Below are 20,047 nucleotides of genomic sequence, written 5' to 3' on the forward strand. Positions count from 1 at the left end.
TACACATCCTTATGATTCCCTATGATACCCATCCCTATGATTCCCTATGATATCCTATGATACCCATCCCAATGATTCCCTATGATACCCATCCCTATGATTCCCTATGATATCCTATGATACAATGATACCCATCCCAATGATATCCTTATGATACCCATCCCTATGATACCCTATGATACCTATCCCTATGATACTATGATACCCATCCCTATGATACCCTATGATACTATGACACACATCCCTAAGGGCCAGTGGAGGCGGCGCGAGACATTATAGCACCAGTACTTAATTACCCCAACATCATTCTGAGATAACAGTTTATTTACATAAAAATACATGCAGTAGTGAAAACACTGGAAAGTCAATACCTAACACGAATTTCCCAAGTCTCTGCAGCCTACTCTCCCACCACGTATAGGGCTTGCACCTCTCCTATGTCCCACTGTTCAGAGGCATATATTTATCCTACTGTTCAGTAGCCTACATCCTTATCTCCTGTGTGTTTTATCTCATGTGTTCTCATGTTACCTAACTGATTAAAACAATTTCCACACTGGGAGGAGTGGTAAGGCTTCTCCCCTGTGTGTGTATTCTCTCATGTGTTTTCAAGTTCAATAACTGGGTAAAACTCTTTCCACACTGGGAGCAGTGGTACAGCTTTTCTCCTGTGTGTATTCTCTCATGCCGTTTCAGGTCCCCTAACTGGGTAAAACATTTTCCACAATCGGAGCAGTGGTAAGGCTTCTCTCCCGTGTGTATTCTCTCATGCCGTTTCAGGACCCCTAACTGGGTAAAACTCTTTCCACACTGGGAGCAGTGGTACAACTTTTCTCCTGTGTGTACTCTCTCATGTTGTTTCAGGTCCCCTAACTGGTTACAACCCTTACCACACTGGGAGCAGTGGTAAGGCTTCTCCCCTGTGTGTGATCTCTCGTGTTTTTTAAGGTAGCTTTTCTGATTAAAACTCTTTCCACACTGGGAGCAGTGGTAAGGCTTCTCCCCTGTGTGTAACTGCTCATGTGTTTTCAGGTTACATAAGTGGATAAAACGCTTTCCACACTGGGAGCAGTGGTAAGGCTTCTCCCCTGTATGTATTATCTCGTGCGTTTTCAGGTTACGTAAGTGGGTAAAACTCTTTCCACACTGGGAGCAGTGGTACAGCTTTTTTCCTGTGTGTATTCTCTCATGTCGTTTCAGGTCACCTAAGTGGTTACAACCCTTTCCACACTGGGAACAATAGTACAGATTTTCTCCTGTGTGTATTCTCTCATGTCGTTTCAGGTCACCTAAGTGGTTACAACCTTTTCCACACTGGGAACAATAGTACAGCTTTTCTCCTGTGTGTATTCTCTCATGTCGTTTCAGGTCACCTAACTGGTTACAACCCTTCCCACACTGGGAGCAGTGGTAAGGCTTTTCTCCTGTGTGTATTCTCTCGTGTTTTTTCAGGTAGCTTTTCTGGTTAAAACGCTTTCCACACTGGGAGCAGCAGTAAGGCTTCTCCCCTGTGTGTAATTGCTCATGTGTTTTCAGGTTATTTAAGTGTGTAAAATTCTTTCCACACTGGGAGCAATGGTAAGGCTTCTGCCCTGTGTGTATTCTCTCATGTGTTTTCAGGTTACGTAAGTGGGTAAAACTCTTTCCACACTGGGAGCAGTGGTACAGCTTTTCTCCTGTGTGTATTCTCTCATGTGTTTTCAGATTACACAAGTGGGTAAAACTCTTTCCACACTGGGAGCAGTGGTAAGGCTTCTCCTCTATGTGTATTCTCTCATGTTTTTTCAGGTAGCTTTTCTGGTTAAAACCCTTTCCACACTGGGAGCAGTGGTAAGGCTTCTCCCCTGTGTGTATTCTCTCATGTTGGTTCAGGTGTCCTTTCTGGTTAAAACTCTTTCCACAGTGGGAACACTGGTGTCTTCTTGCTGGTTTGGACGTCCCTGGCTCTGGTTCTTCTGAGTCTGGTCTTTCTCCTGCTAAAGACAGAGTGTTCATTTAAATAGAGACCTGAATGAAACCTCCACATGATAAAACGGCCTTGCTACGAGGGTAAATAATAATCAGATCCCTCAATAACCTGATGCCAGTTTTAACAGTCTTGGTGTCATTTTAAAACAAATATTGTAGAGCTTCCTGGTAATTACTGATAATATGTTTACATTACTTATTTCATTCATCCTGTTTTACAAGTCAGAACACAAAAAACTAGACAGTTCTAGGACACTTAAAACACAGACGTCGCAAGATTCCAATCGAGCAGGTGGTTCTAAATATTTAACTTTCATAGCTGTATGATACAGAATGCGACCTACGATATGATACAGAATGCGACCCTTAAACTGAAAAATAAGTAAATTAGGAATTTTGTGTGGAAGTCCAAAACTAGTTTTTACGTCGAAGATACAAAGCACATCACATCCCCGTTGTTGAAAGGGTTCGACACATGCTGTTTAAATGGACCAATTTCTTATTTAGACGTTCACAGATTTTCAACATGTTGACTATCGCCGATGTCATATTTTGGGTAATGTAAAAAATAAGGTGAAATATTTGGGGTAGATGTTCCTAAAACTGATAGTTACTATATATAGTAAGTCTATATACAGCCATATCATAGAGTCTGAAAAGGCTTGTTCATTCTCATGTGATGAATAACCTATGACATCATATGTTTCTAAAACTGATAGCAACTACACTGAACAAAAATATAAACGCAACATATAAAGTGTTGGTCCCATGTTTCATGAGCTGAAAAAAAAGATAGCAGAATTTTTCCCCATACGTACAAAATGCTTATTTCTCTTGAATTGGGCACAACTTTTGCATCCCTGTTAGTGAACATTTCTCCTTTGCCAAAATAATCCATCCACCTGACAGGTGTGGCATATCAAGAAGCTGATTAAACAGCATTATCATTACACAGGTGCACCTTGTGCTGGGGACAAAAAAAGGCCACTCTAAAATGTGCAGTTTTGTCACACAACACGATGCCACAGATGTCTCAGAGGGAGCGGGCAATTGGCTGACTGCAGGAATGTCCACTGGAGCTGTTGCCAGGGAATTTAATGTACAGTACCAGTCAAAGGTTTGGACTCACCTACTCATTCAAGGGTTTTTCTTCATTTTTACTATTTTCTACATTGTGGAATAATAGTGAAGACATCAATATTATGAAAAACACATATGGAATCATGTAGTAACCAAAAAAGTGTTAAACAAATCTAAATATATATTAGATTCTTCAAAGTAGCCACCCTTTGCGTTGATGACAGCTTGGCATTCTCTCAACCAGCTTCACCTGGAATGCTTTTCCAACAGTCTTGTAGGAGTTCCCACATATGCTGAGCATTTGTTGGTGGTTTGTTTGCAGCAATTTGACCATGAAGGCCTGATTTACGCAGTGTCCTCTGAACAGTTGATGTTGAGATGTGTCTCTTAATTGAACTCTGTGAAGCAGTTATTTGGGCTGCAATTTCTGAGGCTGGTAACTAATTAACTTTTCCTTTGCAGCAGAGGTAACTATGGGTCTTCCTTTCCTGTGGTGGTCCTCATGAGAGCCAGTTTCATCATAGCTCTTTTGCGACTGTACTTGAAGAAACATTTAAAAAGTTCTTGAACTTTTCTGGATTGACTGACCTTCAAGTAATGATGGACTGTCTTTTCTCTTTGCTTAATTGAGCTGTTATTGTCATAATATGGACTTGGTCTTTTACAAAATAGGGCATCTTCTGTATACCACCCCTACCTTGTCACAACACAACTGATTGGCACAAATGCATTAAGAAGAAAATAAATTCCACAAATTTACTTTTAAGAAGGCACACCTGTTAATTAAAATGCATTCTACGTGCCTACCTCATCAAGCTGGTTGAGAGAATTCCAAGAGTGTGCAAAGCTGTCATCGAAGCAAAGGGTGGCTAATTTGAAGAATCTCAAATAGAAAATATATTTATTTGTTGAACACTTTTTTGTTTACTACATGATTCCATATGTGTTATTTCAGAGTTGATGTCTTCACTATTATTCTACAATGTAGAACATAGTAAAAATAAAGAAAAACCCTGGAATGAGTAGGCGTTATAGCGGTATTAATTAGAGAAAGGTAAAGAAGATTTTGTTCGGGCGCCAGGCAGGTATTAACCCTGCCGAAAGAAAAGAATAGTAGAACAGCGAGTACCACTACCAGACCCACACACATCAACAGAAGAGACTGCCTAGAGTGTAGCCTGTTGACCAGATAGCCAGCGGAGAGAAAAAGAATACACATCACATCACAGTCCTTCCACAATTCTTGGTAACCCCACCAAACATACCCCATATAACAATAATGGCAGAGCCAATAAACAGCAACTTCATACAATAACAAATGAACCCAGTCATCACACAGAGGATTTGCAATAGTTTGTATTTTCTTCCTGGGAAGGAGTGCAGAGGGTATGAATGTGTGGTGTTCATATACACACTAGTCCAGCTCCAATGAAACTTCAATGTACTTAGGAAATAGAGTCGGTTGCAGTGTAAAGCACTGGAACATAGCGTGAAGAGAAAGAGAGAAAGGGAACAAGAGAGGGCTTAGCTGTGGTCTTGAGGTTGCAGGTATCCGGTCTGACTGTCCGATGGTATGTTGGGTTGTAGTTGAACGCTTCGCAACAAATGTTGCTACTAATCCATTTGATCCATAACCATCGTGGTCCCAAATGAGAACAACCACGTCGTCGAGCGATCACACCGAGGATTGATCCAAACACTGTACAACCACATACGCTGAAGACAAACAAAAAACCTCTGCAGCATAGCACACAACAAAAACTGTCGCGCCAATCAATAGCTCCCCTCCAATAGAGCTTAACGAGCTCTTTTATCTCCTCCTTCCTACTGCTCATGCGCTCTTAAAGTGGCAGCGCACTTAAGTGCAGGATTTCGCCACACTCCTCCCCCCATGAAAAAACAAAGCCTGTAGAAACAGAGAGGATGCAGGCTTTGACAAGTTAATGTTCCTGCAGGTGTTGCTTTTGCCGGCGATCCAGCTCTTCTGCCGTAGGGTAGCAGGGCTTTAGGTCAACAACATGCACCGTCCTGACATCTTCCCCAGTGTCCTCCAAACAGACAAAGTAGTTCACTGGTCCCAACTGCTGCACTACACGGTATGGGCCTTTCCATCTCGAAGCTAGCTTGGCAGTGAACTTCTTAGATGCTTTCGACAGATGATGGGAACGTACCCAGACACGAGACTGGGGTGGGAAACACACGTCTCGTCTATGTTTATCATAGTTTCTCAGCTGTCGTTGTTTGGCTTTGTTCTTTATATTTTCTCGGTCTCTGACTTGACCTTGTCCGGACTCTGCATAATGCAGCAGGCTCCAGCCTGAAATCAGTGCATTACCAGGTTGAAATGGATGAGGCTGGGAATAGTCAGAGTGCAGCCGATAGGAGGGTTCGGACATCGAGATGGTCAGTCCACTGAAGAACAGGAAGTCTAGACCAAGGACTACAGCAAATGCAAGGCTTGAATTTGCAAGAATAGCCACAGGAAGTTTAATAGTCTTTTCATGCAGTTGTATTATTATACTAATCCAGCCCAAAGGGGTGGTAGGTTCTCCATTGGCCAAGTACAATGGTCCCTTCTCCCATGTTTGTATCTCCTCATGAGGTAATGCCATTTTCTGCCACAGGGCCTCTTGCATCAGGGTGTAAGTTGCTCCTGTGTCAATTATGGCCTTCCCTCTCCAGTTCCTAACAGTCAGGGGCACCAATAGTTGTTGCGGAATAGGAATAAGACCGCTAGTTGTGATTTCTAAAGGCTTCATGGGCATTAAGGCTGACCCAATGGTATGCAAGCCACCACGTCTGTCTAGGCTGTCGGTCTTCTGTCCTTTCTGACCTTTTCCAGCATCCTGACGCTGGACATAGAGCGGGCAAGAACCTGGAGGATGTTGGACTTTACACCTCCAACACATCACTGGACTTTTGTCTTGGCTCTTGGGTACAAATATCTGAGATGGTTTAGCCCTAGGAGAGCTATGGGTATACTGGGATGAAGGAACAGGGGTTTTAGTTTGAAGGTGGTGCTTCCAGTCCTTCTCAAACTGAGTCCCCAGACGCACCAGATCATCCACATTCTGCACACGTTCTCGAAGTTGACTAGCAAGGCGGGGAATCATGTTCTTGAGAATGAGTTTGACCATCTCCGGCTCAGTAATGTCAGCCTTCCATCTCCTACATAGAACTCGATAGGAGAAGGCAAAGTCCCGTATTGGCTCTGCTTCACCCTGGACTCTGTTACGAACACGTTCCGCCAGTTCATCCCCATAATCCTCTGAGAGGAAGGCTGAGAGGAATCTTTTTTGAAACTCCTCCCAGGTTGACACATGTTCACGGGCTATCTCCCACCAGTCTCTTGCTGTACCATGGAGAACACTGCGGAGGGTGGCAAGAACCTCCCAGTCAGTAAGGGGCCGGATAGAAAGAAAATCATTACACTTAGATAAGAAAAACAGTGGATCAACATCATCTTCTGGGCTGCCAAAAGTGGGGAAAAGTAGTTTGATAGGGAGGGAGCGCTCTAGAGGAGGCATGACAGTTTCAGCGGGAGTTCTGTTTAACAGTATCTTCATAGGGGGTTTTGTAGTGCTACCTGTTCCTATTCCGGTACTGACCAAGCCAGTGGCAGAGGTAAAACCTAAGGGAGGTACAGAAGATTTGTCCAGAAGGGAAAAGCCTTTCATTTCCTCCTTGTGCAGCTCTTCCATTTGAAGGTCTGTGGCCTTCTGTGCTTTTCCCATCTCATTAACGGTGTCCTTTATAGTTTGTTCAATCAACAATCGTAGTTCCCCTGTGAGAGAGTTCTTCATGTCCTCCATAACTTCCTTCAGATAAGAACACACTCCCTTCACAACAGAGGCAGACTCCTCTGCTCTCTGTTTTTGTTCCTCCTCAAGATAGATTAGGACTTGCTGATGGTTAGATTCCATTTGCGTTTTGAACTGGTTCAGTTGTCCCTGAATATCCTGTTTCAGAGAATCGTGTGAATATTTCTGTATCTGAACAATTTGATGTTGGTTTTCCTCCATTTGACAGGGAAGGTAATCCAACCTCCGCTGCACATCTGTCTGATGAGCCTCCACACATTCACTGAGTTTGCGAATGGCATTCTCCTGCATTGTCAAACTATGATTGGTGTGTGTCCATTGATGTTCCAGTCGTCCAGTGATCACAGAGACACCTCTCCCAGTCTCTCTGGGCAGGGTAACAGGAAGAGGTTGAGGGGAGGGTAATGGTGGAGAGATTATTAGCGAGCCAGAAACCTGGGGATTAGGGTCAGTGCTATCCAACTCCATTAGTTCATCGAATCCTTCCACAATGAAAGAATCTTGAACACGATGACCATTAGGTGTGTCCACATTGACACAGTATGGGGTTCCAACAAAAGACATGATTTCAACTTTGTGTGGATGGGGTCAGGGGTGTTTCTGTTCAAGTCCTTGTTCGGGCGCCACTTCTATAGCGGTATTAATTAGAGAAAGGTAAAGAAGATTTTGTTCGGGCGCCAGGCAGGTATTAACCCTGCCGAAAGAAAAGAATAGTAGAACAGCGAGTACCACTACCAGACCCACACACATCAACAGAAGAGACTGCCTAGAGTGTAGCCTGTTGACCAGATAGCCAGCGGAGAGAAAAAGAATACACATCACATCACAGTCCTTCCACAATTCTTGGTAACCCCACCAAACATACCCCATATAACAATAATGGCAGAGCCAATAAACAGCAACTTCATACAATAACAAATGAACCCAGTCATCACACAGAGGATTTGCAATAGTTTGTATTTTCTTCCTGGGAAGGAGTGCAGAGGGTATGAATGTGTGGTGTTCATATACACACTAGTCCAGCTCCAATGAAACTTCAATGTACTTAGGAAATAGAGTCGGTTGCAGTGTAAAGCACTGGAACATAGCGTGAAGAGAAAGAGAGAAAGGGAACAAGAGAGTGCTTAGCTGTGGTCTTGAGGTTGCAGGTATCCGGTCTGACTGTCCGATGGTATGTTGGGTAGTAGTTGAACGCTTCGCAACAAATGTTGCTACTAATCCATTTGATCCATAACCATCGTGGTCCCAAATGAGAACAACCACATCGTCGAGCAATCACACCGAGGATTGATCCAAACACTGTACAACCACATACGCTGAAGACAAACAAAAAACCTCTGCAGCATAGCACACAACAAAAACTGTCGCGCCAATCAATAGCTCCCCTCCAATAGAGCTTAACGAGCTCTTTTATCTCCTCCTTCCTACTGCTCATGCGCTCTTAAAGTGGCAGCGCACTTAAGTGCAGGATTTCGCCACAGCGTGTCCAAACTTTTGACTGGTACTGTAAATTCCTCTACCATAAGCCGCCTCCAACGTCATTTTAGAGAATTTGGCAGTACGTCCAACCGGCTTCACAAATGCAGACCACATGTAACCACGCCCGCCCAGGACCTCCACATCCGGCTTCTTCCCCTGCGGGAGACTGAGACCAGCCACCTGGACAGCTGATGGAACCCAGTAGAACGTCTCTCTGTAATAAAGCCATTTTGAGGGGGAAAACAAATTCTGATTGGCTGGGCCTGGGCTCCCCAGTGGGTGGGCCAATGCCCAGTCATGTGAAGTCCGCAGATCAGGGCCTAATGAATGTATTGACATTGACTGACGTATATGTACTGTAAATCGTTGCGTTTATATTTTGTTCAGTCTATATATAGCCATATTATATAGTATGTAAAGGCTTGTTCATCCACATGTCATGAATTCACTGTGACATATTTGTATACGTTTTATTAGACTTATGACGTAATAGATCATATGGGTTGAGTAGTGTTTTATGATGTAATAGATCATATGGGTTGAAGAGTGTTTTATGATGTAATAGATCATATGGGTTGAGTAGTGTTTTATGATGTAATAGATCATATGGGTTGAAAAGTGTTTTATGATGTAATAGATCATACGGGTTGAAGAGTGTTTTATGATGTAATAGATCATATGGGTTGAAAAGTTTTTTATGAGGTAATAGATCATATGGGTTGAAAAGTGTTTTATGATGTAATAGATCCTATGGATTGAGTAGTGTTTTATGATGTAATAGATCATATGGGTTGAGTAGTGTTTTATGATGTAATAGATCATATGGGTTGAGTAGTGTTTTATGATGTAATAGATCATATGGGTTGAAAAGTGTTTTATGATGTAATAGATCATATGGGTTGAAAAGTGTTTTATGATGTACTAGATCATATGGGTTTAGTGTTTTATGATGTAATAGATCATATGGGTTGAGTAGTGTTTTATGATGTAATAGATCATACGGGTTGAGTAGTGTTTTATGATGTACTAGATCATATGGGTTTAGTGTTTTATGATGTAATAGATCATATGGGTTGAGTAGTGTTTTATGATGTAATAGATCATACGGGTTGAGTAGTGTTTTATGATGTAATAGATCATATGGGTTTGAGTAGTGTTTTATGATGTAATAGACCATATGGGTTGAAGAGTGTTTTATGATGTAATAGATCATATGGGTTGAGTAGTGTTTCATGATGTAATAGATCATATGGGTTTAGTGTTTTATGATGTAATAGATCATATGTGTTGAAAAGTGTTTTGTGATGTAATAGATCATATGGGTTAAGTAGTGTTTTATGATGTAATAGATCCTATGGGTTGAAAAGTGTTTTATGATGTAATAGATCATATGGGTTTGAGTAGTGTTTTATGATGTAATAGACCATATGGGTTGAAGAGTGTTTTATGATGTAATAGATCATATGGGTTGAGTAGTGTTTTATGATGTAATAGATCATACGGGTTGAGTAGTGCTTTATGATGTAATAGATCATATGGGTTGAGTAGTGTTTCATGATGTAATAGATCATATGGGTTGAGTAGTGTTTCATGATGTAATAGATCATATGGGTTGAGTAGTGTTTTTTGATGTAATAGATCATACGGGTTGAGTAGTGTTTTATGATGTAATAGATCATACGGGTTGAGTAGTGCTTTATGATGTAATAGATCATTCGGGTTGAAGAGTGTTTTATGATGTAATAGATCATATGGGTTGAGTAGTGTTTTATGATGTAATAGATCATATGGATTGAGTAGTGTTTTATGATGTAATAGATCATATGGGTTGAGTAGTGTTTTATGATGTAATAGATCATACGGGTTGAGTAGTGTTTTATGATGTAATAGATCATACGGGTTGAGTAGTGCTTTATGATGTAATAGATCATTCGGGTTGAAGAGTGTTTTATGATGTAATAGATCATATGGGTTGAGTAGTGTTTTATGATGTAATAGATCATATGGATTGAGTAGTGTTTTATGATGTAATAGATCATATGGGTTGAGTAGTGTTTAATGATGTAATAGATCATATGGGTTGAGTAGTGTTTTATGATGTAATAGATAATACGGGTTGAGTAGTGTTTTATGATGTAATAGATCATACGGGTTGAGTAGTGCTTTATGATGTAATAGATCATATGGGTTGAGTAGTGTTTCATGATGTAATAGATCATATGGGTTTAGTGTTTTATGATGTAATAGATCATATGTGTTGAAAAGTGTTTTGTGATGTAATAGATCATATGGGTTAAGTAGTGTTTTATGATGGAATAGATCATATGTGTTGAAAAGTGTTTTATAATGTAATAGATCATATGGGTTGAGTAGTGTTTTATGATGTAATAGATCCTATGGGTTGAAAAGTGTTTTATGATGTAATAGATCATATGGGTTGAGTAGTGTTTTATGATGTAATAGATCATATGGGTTGAGTAGTGTTTTATGATGTAATAGATCATATGGATTGAGTAGTGTTTTATGATGTAATAGATCATATGGGTTGAGTAGTGTTTTATGATGTAATAGATCATATGGGTTGAGTAGTGTTTTATGATGTAATAGATCATATGGGTTGAGTAGTGTTTTATGATGTAATAGATCATACGGGTTGAGTAGTGTTTTATGATGTAATAGATCATACGGGTTGAGTAGTGCTTTATGATGTAATAGATCATACGGGTTGAGTAGTGTTTTATGATGTAATAGATCATTCGGGTTGAAGAGTGTTTTATGATGTAATAGATCATATGAAGAATGGCGCTGAAGGAGATGGCATAGTCTCTGATCTGTAGGTATCTGAAAAAGTTACTTCTGGGAAGATGATACGTTTCCCTCAGCAACTCAAAGGAGGCAAAGGTCCCTTCTATATATAGATCCCCTATGGTATTTATCCCCAACTCTCCCCATCGCTCAAAGTTGTTACCAAGGTTAGAGGGAGAAAAGGAGGAATTCCTGACAACGGGGAGCATGAATGATATTGGTCTCATGTCAAAGTAGACTATAATTTGCTTCCAGATACGGACTGTGCTATGTATAATAGGATTGTTACGATAACGTGACATCTCCAGATACGGACTGTGCTATGTATAATAGGATTGTTACTATAATGTGACATCTCCAGATTGACAGGCAACACAATCCCAGCGCCAATAGAGAAGGGGTGGATATCCTCACGGTCCGTACTCAACCAGCTGGATGACGGATGTGTGTCATCCAGCCAAAACGTAACAGCGTGGAGGTTAGCAGCCCAATAGAGAAGGGGTGGCAATCCTCACGGTCCGTACTCAGCCAACTGGATGACGGATGTGTGTCATCCAGCCAAAACGTCACAGCACTGAGGTTAGCAGCCCAGTAGTAAAATATAACATTTGGGAGAGACGATCCTCCTTCCATCTTGGATTTACAGAGGTGTTGTTTACCTATCCTGTGTGTTTTATAATCCTCCTTCCATCTTGGATTTACAGAGGTGTTGTTTACCTATCCTGTGTGTTTTATAATCCTCCTTCCATCTTGGATTTACAGAGGTGTTGTTTACCTATCCTGTGTGTTTTATAATCCTCCTTCCATCTTGGATTTACAGAGGTGTTGTTTACCTATCCTGTGTGTTTTATAATCCTCCTTCCATCTTGGATTTACAGAGGTGTTGTTTACCTATCCTGAGTGTTTTATAATCCTCCTTCCATCTTGGATTTACAGAGGTGTTGTTTACCTATCCTGTGTGTTTTATAATCCTCCTTCCATCTTGGATTTACAGAGGTGTTGTTTACCTATCCTGTGTGTTTTATAATCCTCCTTCCATCTTGGATTTACAGAGGTGTTGTTTACCTATCCTGTGTGTTTTATAATCCTCCTTCCATCTTGGATTTACAGAGGTGTTGTTTACCTATCCTGAGTGTTTTATAATCATCCTTCCATCTTGGATTTACAGAGGTGTTGTTTACCTATCCTGTGTGTTTTATAATCCTCCTTCCATCTTGGATTTACAGAGGTGTTGTTTACCTATCCTGTGTGCTTTATAATCCTCCTTCCATCTTGGATTTACAGAGGTGTTGTTTACCTATCCTGTGTGTTTTATAATCCTCCTTCCATCTTGGATTTACAGAGGTGTTGTTTACCTATCCTGTGTGTTTTATAATCCTCCTTCCATCTTGGATTTACAGAGGTGTTGTTTACCTATCCTGTGTGTTTTACAATCCCAGATGAAGGATTGATAATTGAGTCCAGTTGTTTATGAAAGGATTTAGGTATGAATACTGGGATGTTCTGGTATAGGTAGAGCAGTTGTTTATGAAATGACTTAGGTATGAATACTGGGATGTTCTGGTATAGGTAGAGCAGTTGTGGGAGGAAGACCATTTTAATGGCATTCATTCTTCCGAGCAAAGAAATTTGGGAGAGTTCTCCAAAATTGTATGTTTGCCTTGAGTTTTTGCATCAGAGAGGGGAAATTCTCTTTAAATAGTGAGAAGTATTGCTTGTTAACTACACCATTTTACGATCCCGTAACCAATTGTGCGATTGTGTATGCTTCTTCTCGTTATTTGTAACTTATTTTGTACATAATGTTTCTGCCACTGTGTCTTATGACCGAAAATAGCTTCTAGATATCAGGACAGCGATTACTCACCCCGTACTGGAGAAATACTTTTTCTTCAATGAAGGATTTACTTCAGAAGCCGGACAAGGCCCTCATCCTCGTCATTCGCATGAGAAAGAAACGGAGGTATCAGGGACGAAGGTCCAGGTGCCTTGTAAGGATCCGTCGCCAAGAGGGTAATCTACCTTTACCATCGGTCCTATTAGCCAACGTACAATCAATCGATAAAAGACGAAGTACGATTACGTATATATCCTACAAACGGGACATTAAAAACTGTTTCACCGAGTCATCATATCACAACCAGCTATTGTTGGGAGTCCCATAGGGCGACGCAGAATTGGCCAAGCGTCGTCTGATGTAGGCCGTCATTGTAAATAAGAACTTGTTCTTAACTGACTTGCCCAGTTATATAAAGGTTCAATATAAATATGGCCATAAGCAAACAGGAAAACACTCATCCAGAGGTGGGCTCCTAGTGGCCGGGGACTTTAAACAGGAACACACTCATTCAGAGGTGGCGCTCCTAGTGGCTGGAGACTTTAATGCAGGGAAACTCAAATCTGTTTTTCCTCATTTCTACCAGCGCGTAAAATGTGCAACCAGAGGAAAACTCTAGACCACCTTTACTCCACACATAGACGCAAGTTTGCGGACGACACTACAGTGGTAGGCTTGATTACCAACAACGACGAGACGGCCTACAGGGAGGAGGTGAGGGCCCTCGGAGTGTGGTGTCAGGAAAATAACCTCACACTCAACGTCAACAAAACAAAGGAGATGATTGTGGACTTCAGGAAACAGCAGAGGGAGCACCCCCCTATCCACATCGACGGGACAGTAGTGGAGAGGGTAGTAAGTTTTAAGTTCCTCGGCATACACATCACGGACAAACTGAATTGGTCCACCCACACAGACAGCGTTGTGAAGAAGGCGCAGCAGCGCCTCTTCAACCTCAGGAGACTGAAGAAATTCGGCTTGTCACCAAAAGCACTCACAAACTTCTACAGATGCACAATCGAGAGCATCCTGTCGGTCTGTATCACCGCCTGGTACGGCAACTGCTCCGCCCACAACAGTAAGGCTATCCAGAGGGTAGTGAGGTCTGCACAACGCATCACCGGGGGAAAACTACCTGCCCTCCAGGACACCTACACCACCCGATGTCACAGGAAGGCCATAAAGATCATCAAAGACAACAACCACCCGAGCCACTGCCTGTTCACCCCGCTATCATCCAGAAGGCGAGGTCAGTACAGGTGCATCAAAGCAGGGACCGAGAGACTGAAAAACAGCTTCTATCTCAAGGCCATCAGACTGTTAAACAGCCACCACTAACATTTAGTGGCTGCTGCCAACATACTGACTCAACTCCAGCCACTTTAATAATGGGAATTGATGGAAATATATGTAAAAATGTTTCACTAGCCACTTTAAACAATGCCACTTAATATAATGTTTACATACCCTACATTACTCATCTCATATGTACAGTATATCACAAAAGTGAGTACACCCCTCACATTTTTGGAAATGTTTGAGTATATCTTTTCATGTGACAACACTGAAGAAATGACACTTTGCTACAATGTAAAGTAGTGAGTGTACAGCTTGTATAACAGTCATGAGAAAATCAAAAGAAATCAGCCAAGACCTCAGAAAAAAATTGTAGACCTCCACAAGTCTGGTTCATCCTTGGGAGCAATTTCCAAACGCCTGAAGGTACCACGTTCATCTGTACAAACAATAGTACGCAAGTATAAACACCATGGGACCCCGCAGCAGTCATATTGGCTCATTCATCCCCCTCTTCTCCCCTGTAACTATTCCCCAGGTTGTTGCTGTAAATGAGAATGTGTTCTCACTAAACATACCTGGTAAAATAAAAATAATTTAAAAAATACAGCTACGGAAGGAGACGCGTTCTGTCTCCTAGAGATGAACGTACTTTGGTGCGAAAAGTGCAAATCAATCCCAGAACAACAACAAAGGACCTTGTGAAGGCGCTGGAGGAAACGGGTACAACATTATCTATGTCCACAGTAAAACGAGTCCTATATCGACATAACCTGAAAGGTCGCTCAGCAAGGAAGAAGCCCCTGCTCCAAAACCGCCATAAAAAGCCAGACTACAGGTTGCAACTGCACATGGGGACAAAGATCATACTTTTTGGAGAAATGTCCTCTGGTCTGATGAAACAAAAATATAACTGTTTGGCTATAATGACCATCGTTATGTTTGGAGGAAAAAGGGGGGAGGCTTGCAAGCCGAAGAACACCATCCCAACCGTGAAGCACGGGGGTGGCAGCATCATGTTGTGGGGGTGCTTTGCTGCAGGAGGGACTGGTGCACTTCACAAAATAGATGGCATCATGAGGCAGGAAAATTGTGGATATATTGAAACAACATCTCAAGACATCAGTCAAGAAGTTAGAGCTTGGTCACAAATGGGTCTTCCAAATGGACAATGACCTCAAGCATACTTCCAAAGTTGTGTCAAAATGGCTTAAGGACAACAAAGTCAAGGTATTGGAGTGGCCATCACAAAGCCCTGACCTCAATCCTATAGAAAATGTGTGGCCAGAACTGAAAAAGTGTGTGTGAGCAAAGAGGCTTACAAACCTGACTCAGTTACACCAGCTCTGTCAGGAGGAAGGGGCCAAAATTCACCCAACTTATTGTGGGAAGCTTGTGGAAGGCTACCCGAAACGTTTGACCCAAGTTAAACAATTTTAAAGGCAATGCTACCAAATACTAATTGAGTGTCTGTAAACTTCTGACACACTGGGAATGTGATGAAAGAAATAAAAGCTGAAATATATAATTCTCTCTACTATTATTCTGACATTTCACATTCTTAAAATAAAGTGGTGATCCTAACTGACCAGGGATTTTTTACTAGGATTAAATGTCAGGAATTGTGAAAAACTGAGTTTAAATGTATTTGGCTAAGGTGTATGTAAACTTCTGACTTCAACTGTAATTATGACATAACATTGAAGGTTGTGCAATGTAACAGCAATATTTAGACTTATGGATGCCACCCGTTTTATAAAATATGGAACGGTTCCGTATTTCACTGAAAGAATAAACATTTTGTTTTCGAAATTATAGTTTCTGGATTTGACCATATTAATGACCTAAGGCTTGTATTTCTGTGTGTTTATTATATTATAGTTAAGTCTATGATTTGATAATTGACAGAGCAGTCTGACTGAGCGGTGGTAGGCAGCAGCATGCTCGTAAGCATTCATTCAAACAGCACTTTACTGCAATTGCCAGCAGCTCTTAGCAATGCTTGAAGCACAGCACTGTTTATGACTTCAAGCCTATCAACTCCTGAGATTAGGCAGGCAATACTAAAGTGCCTATAAGAACATCCAATAGTCAAAGGTATATGAAATACAAATGGTATAGAGAGACATAGTCGACGCGTCATAATTCCTATAATAACTACAACCAATATTGAAGACTCATGTTAAAAGGAACCACCAGCTTTTATATGTTCTCATGTTCTGAGCAAGGTGTCCATGCTCAGTCCCCTCCTGTACTCCCTGTTCACTCATGACTGCACAGCCAGGCACGACTCCAACACATCATTAAGTTTGCCGATGACAACAGTGGTAGGCCTGATAACTGCACCATCGAGAGCCTCCTGACTGGTTGCATCACTGCCTGGTATGGCAACTGCTCGACCTCCGACCACAAGGCACTAAAGTATATCACTGGGGCCGAGCTTCCTGCCATCCAGGACATTTATACCAGGCGGTGTCAGAGGAAGGCCCTAAAAATTGTCAAAAGACTCCAGTCACCCTAGTCATAGACTGTTCTCTCTTTTACCACATGGCAAGCGGTACCACATGGCAAGCGGTACCACACGGCAAGCGGTACCACACGGCAAGCGGTACCACACGGAAAGCGGTACCACATGGCAAGCGGTACCACACGGCAAACGGTACCACACGGCAAGCGGTACCACACGGCAAGCGGTACCACATGGCAAGCGGTACCACACGGCAAGCGGTACCACACGGCAAGCGGTACCACACGGCAACCGGTACCGGAGCGCCAAGTCACAGGTGGAGATAACCAACATATATGGTCGATTCCGTGGGAAAGTCAACCTGAACATGTGTAACGGGGGTGAGAACGGGACGTAAACTCACTCCACAGCTAGCTTGAAACGTCACAGATGGAGATAACCAACATGTACCTTTTGTATATCTTCAATCGGTTCATTGTCAAGGAGAGCGGTCACATGTGTTGAGAAGCAGAGGATCAACAGTTTAAGCCCGGTATGAGGACAGGGACAGTGGAGGAAACTAAACTGTTAGCAGCACATTGATGTCAAAAAAGTTAGTAATTTCAAATGAAACAATGTTCTTTAAAGTCTATGTTGGAGTTCAGCCGTCATTTGACCTGATAAAGTAGAAAATTAAATGAATTTTGGCCATTACAGAGTCGGAGGCCAAGTCTCACAAAAAATGCTTTTCATTTATACATATTTCATGGCTTTTAGAAAAGGCTTACAGAGTTTGTTTTAAACAATATATTTGTTGTGTAGATTAGATGTTAATGAAGCAATACAGACCATATTGGAGTGTCTGGAGTTTAGTTTGTGTGTTCTAGAGTCTTGTAAAGATAGGGGGGGTTGACTGGGACAGACAATGTAACATCTATAATGTTTTGAGAAAATGTTTTTGTAAAACATGCACCTAACATCAGATCAAACTTTCTCTCTAAAGCTAACTTTCATTAGGGTTTAATATGGTCTATTGGTTTCTCTCTTTTCATTGGCAGAATCCTTTTTCAGTGTTATGATATTCATAACATCCATATCCACCAGTCTATCTTCCTGTCAACTAACAGAACTCTGCTGGTTGTCCTGGTAACAGATACCAGTCTATCTTCCTGTCAACAGAACTCTGCTGGTTGTCCTGGTAACAGATACCAGTCTATCTTCCTGTCAACTAACAGAACTCTGCTGGTTGTCCTGGTAACAGATACCAGTCTATCTTCCTGTCAACAGAACTCTGCTGGTTGTCCTGGTAACAGATACCAGTGGGCAGATCTATTGTATTTGTTCAAACTAAACTACAGCACTTACTTTGATGAGTCAAATCTGATCCTTTCTTCTCTTCTCCTCCTCTCACAGTTCCACTCAGCCCCGTTGTTTTCCTGCAGTCCACCAGCAGCACAGACAACCTCTTCATACCCAGCAGTAAGGTGCTACCGGGAGAGGCACGACATGGGGACTCCGGGAGGGAGGAAGGGCTAGCGTTGTCCTGGTAACCATAAAGAGGGGACACAGACACATATCATTATGGATGCTGATGCCACTGTTGTCATGAAGTGCTTTACAGAAACGCAGCCCAGACCCAGATAGAGCAAGCTGTATATTAGACCAGACCAAGCTGTACCATCTGGTGTTCTGATCTGGAGAGACTCTTCTCTGACTCGTCAGCATCAGGATGTTGTTGAGGCTCCCCAGAGGATCCACAATAGTCATGTCTCTCTCCTGTGTGAATTAGAACATCAAACAGATGGTAAACTTATGACCATCTATTGCAATCTTAGAGTCTTATAAGAGGCATGCATATGTCTAAAATGGCCACTTTCATCATGATTTCCTAAAATGTTGTTTGTGTTGCAAATGTAAAAGGGTCGTTCCACAAAATGGGTGCCGTTTACGTCCCTTTGACATTTTAAGTAGGAAATTATGCATCAATATTGCATTTTAAAAGCCTGTTATATTAGATGAAGTGCACTTTAATATAGACCACCTGGAGAATTCAATATATCTCATTTAAAAGTCCCAAAAATATATGTATCAATGGCAGATTACACCTTTAACAATTCCTACAGTACTGAACAACATATTCAAGTGTAGAACTTCAGTAGAATGCCCCTTTAAAACCACACATTAGTTCAACAACTGCATAGCTTTTGCCCCTGTTTTTAAGACAGTACTCACTGGTGTTAATCTGATATTCTGTCTCCTCCTTTTTCACTCCCAAAACGTCTTCCTCCTCTTTTATTGAGATAGCCTCCTCTTCCTCTTTTACTCTAAAAGGTTCTTCCTCTTCTTTCACTACATTCTCTTCTTGTATTGTTACGGCATCTTCCTCCTTTCTGATTCTGAAAGCTTCTACCTCCTCCTCTTCCACTTTGACAACCTTCCCATCTTCCTCTTTCACTGTAATATCATCCTCTTCTTCTTTCAATGTGATCGCCTCCTCTTCCTCCTTTATCATCCTGAAAGCTTCTTCCTCTCCTTTCATCAGAGCTTCTTTCTCCGTCTAATTTAGTGAGCTCATGCCAGGTCGCAGTTGTAAATGAGAACTTGTTCTCAACTACTCTACTTGGTTAAATAAAGGTGAAATAAATAAAAAATAAAAATGCTCAGGGAGATTAGCCTAGTGCAGTACCAATGTAACACATTTGCTAATGTAATAAGCAAATTGCGTTTAAATGAACAAGTAGATACGTAAGCAGAATGATGTTCTAAAACACTAAGATTAATATACACAAGATTGGTCTAAAGATCTTAAATGTTTCGGTTTTATGTTCGCTAGCAAACCACCGCGGTGGGTGAATCAGAAGCCTTTTGTCGCTGTTGAAGAATCCTCCCGTCCCGTCCACTATATTATACGTCACACAAGAACCATCAACTGAAAGACTCATATCGCCGTCTGCTGTCTGGAGTAGGTAACGCAGACTGGGAAAAAATCCCCATTACATTGTTTATTCTGGCAAGCAATGTCATAAGAAGTCATTTAAAAACAACCAGATGTTATGTTTTCTCTTCCTTCTTACAGCCAATACTTTCCTCCAGGGCTGACCTGCACATTAGGCAGGATTAGGTGACAGATTGAAGAGGGTGGCATATTCCTAGCTAAATTGACCAAGGCTCATCTAGTGGTATAATTTGTATTCCTTTTTGCCATAGTTATTCTGAACCTACTGCCTGCAAGTTGTCATTATCTACACCCAAAAAATGAAAATATCTTCTCAGATATCTCAAATATTTTTCTCAGACTTCAAAAGTGGTCTCCTG

General features: G+C 41.6%; 1 pseudogene; it reads right to left on the reverse strand.

Moving 5' to 3' along the window:
- Positions 1-475: 475 nt before the first annotated feature.
- Positions 476-19,613, reverse strand: LOC129843066 (zinc finger protein 345-like; annotated as a pseudogene).
- Positions 19,614-20,047: the final 434 nt, after the last annotated feature.

This window comes from Salvelinus fontinalis, unplaced genomic scaffold (assembly GCF_029448725.1).
Source record: "Salvelinus fontinalis isolate EN_2023a unplaced genomic scaffold, ASM2944872v1 scaffold_0097, whole genome shotgun sequence".
NCBI classification, from domain to species: Eukaryota; Metazoa; Chordata; class Actinopteri; order Salmoniformes; family Salmonidae; genus Salvelinus; species Salvelinus fontinalis.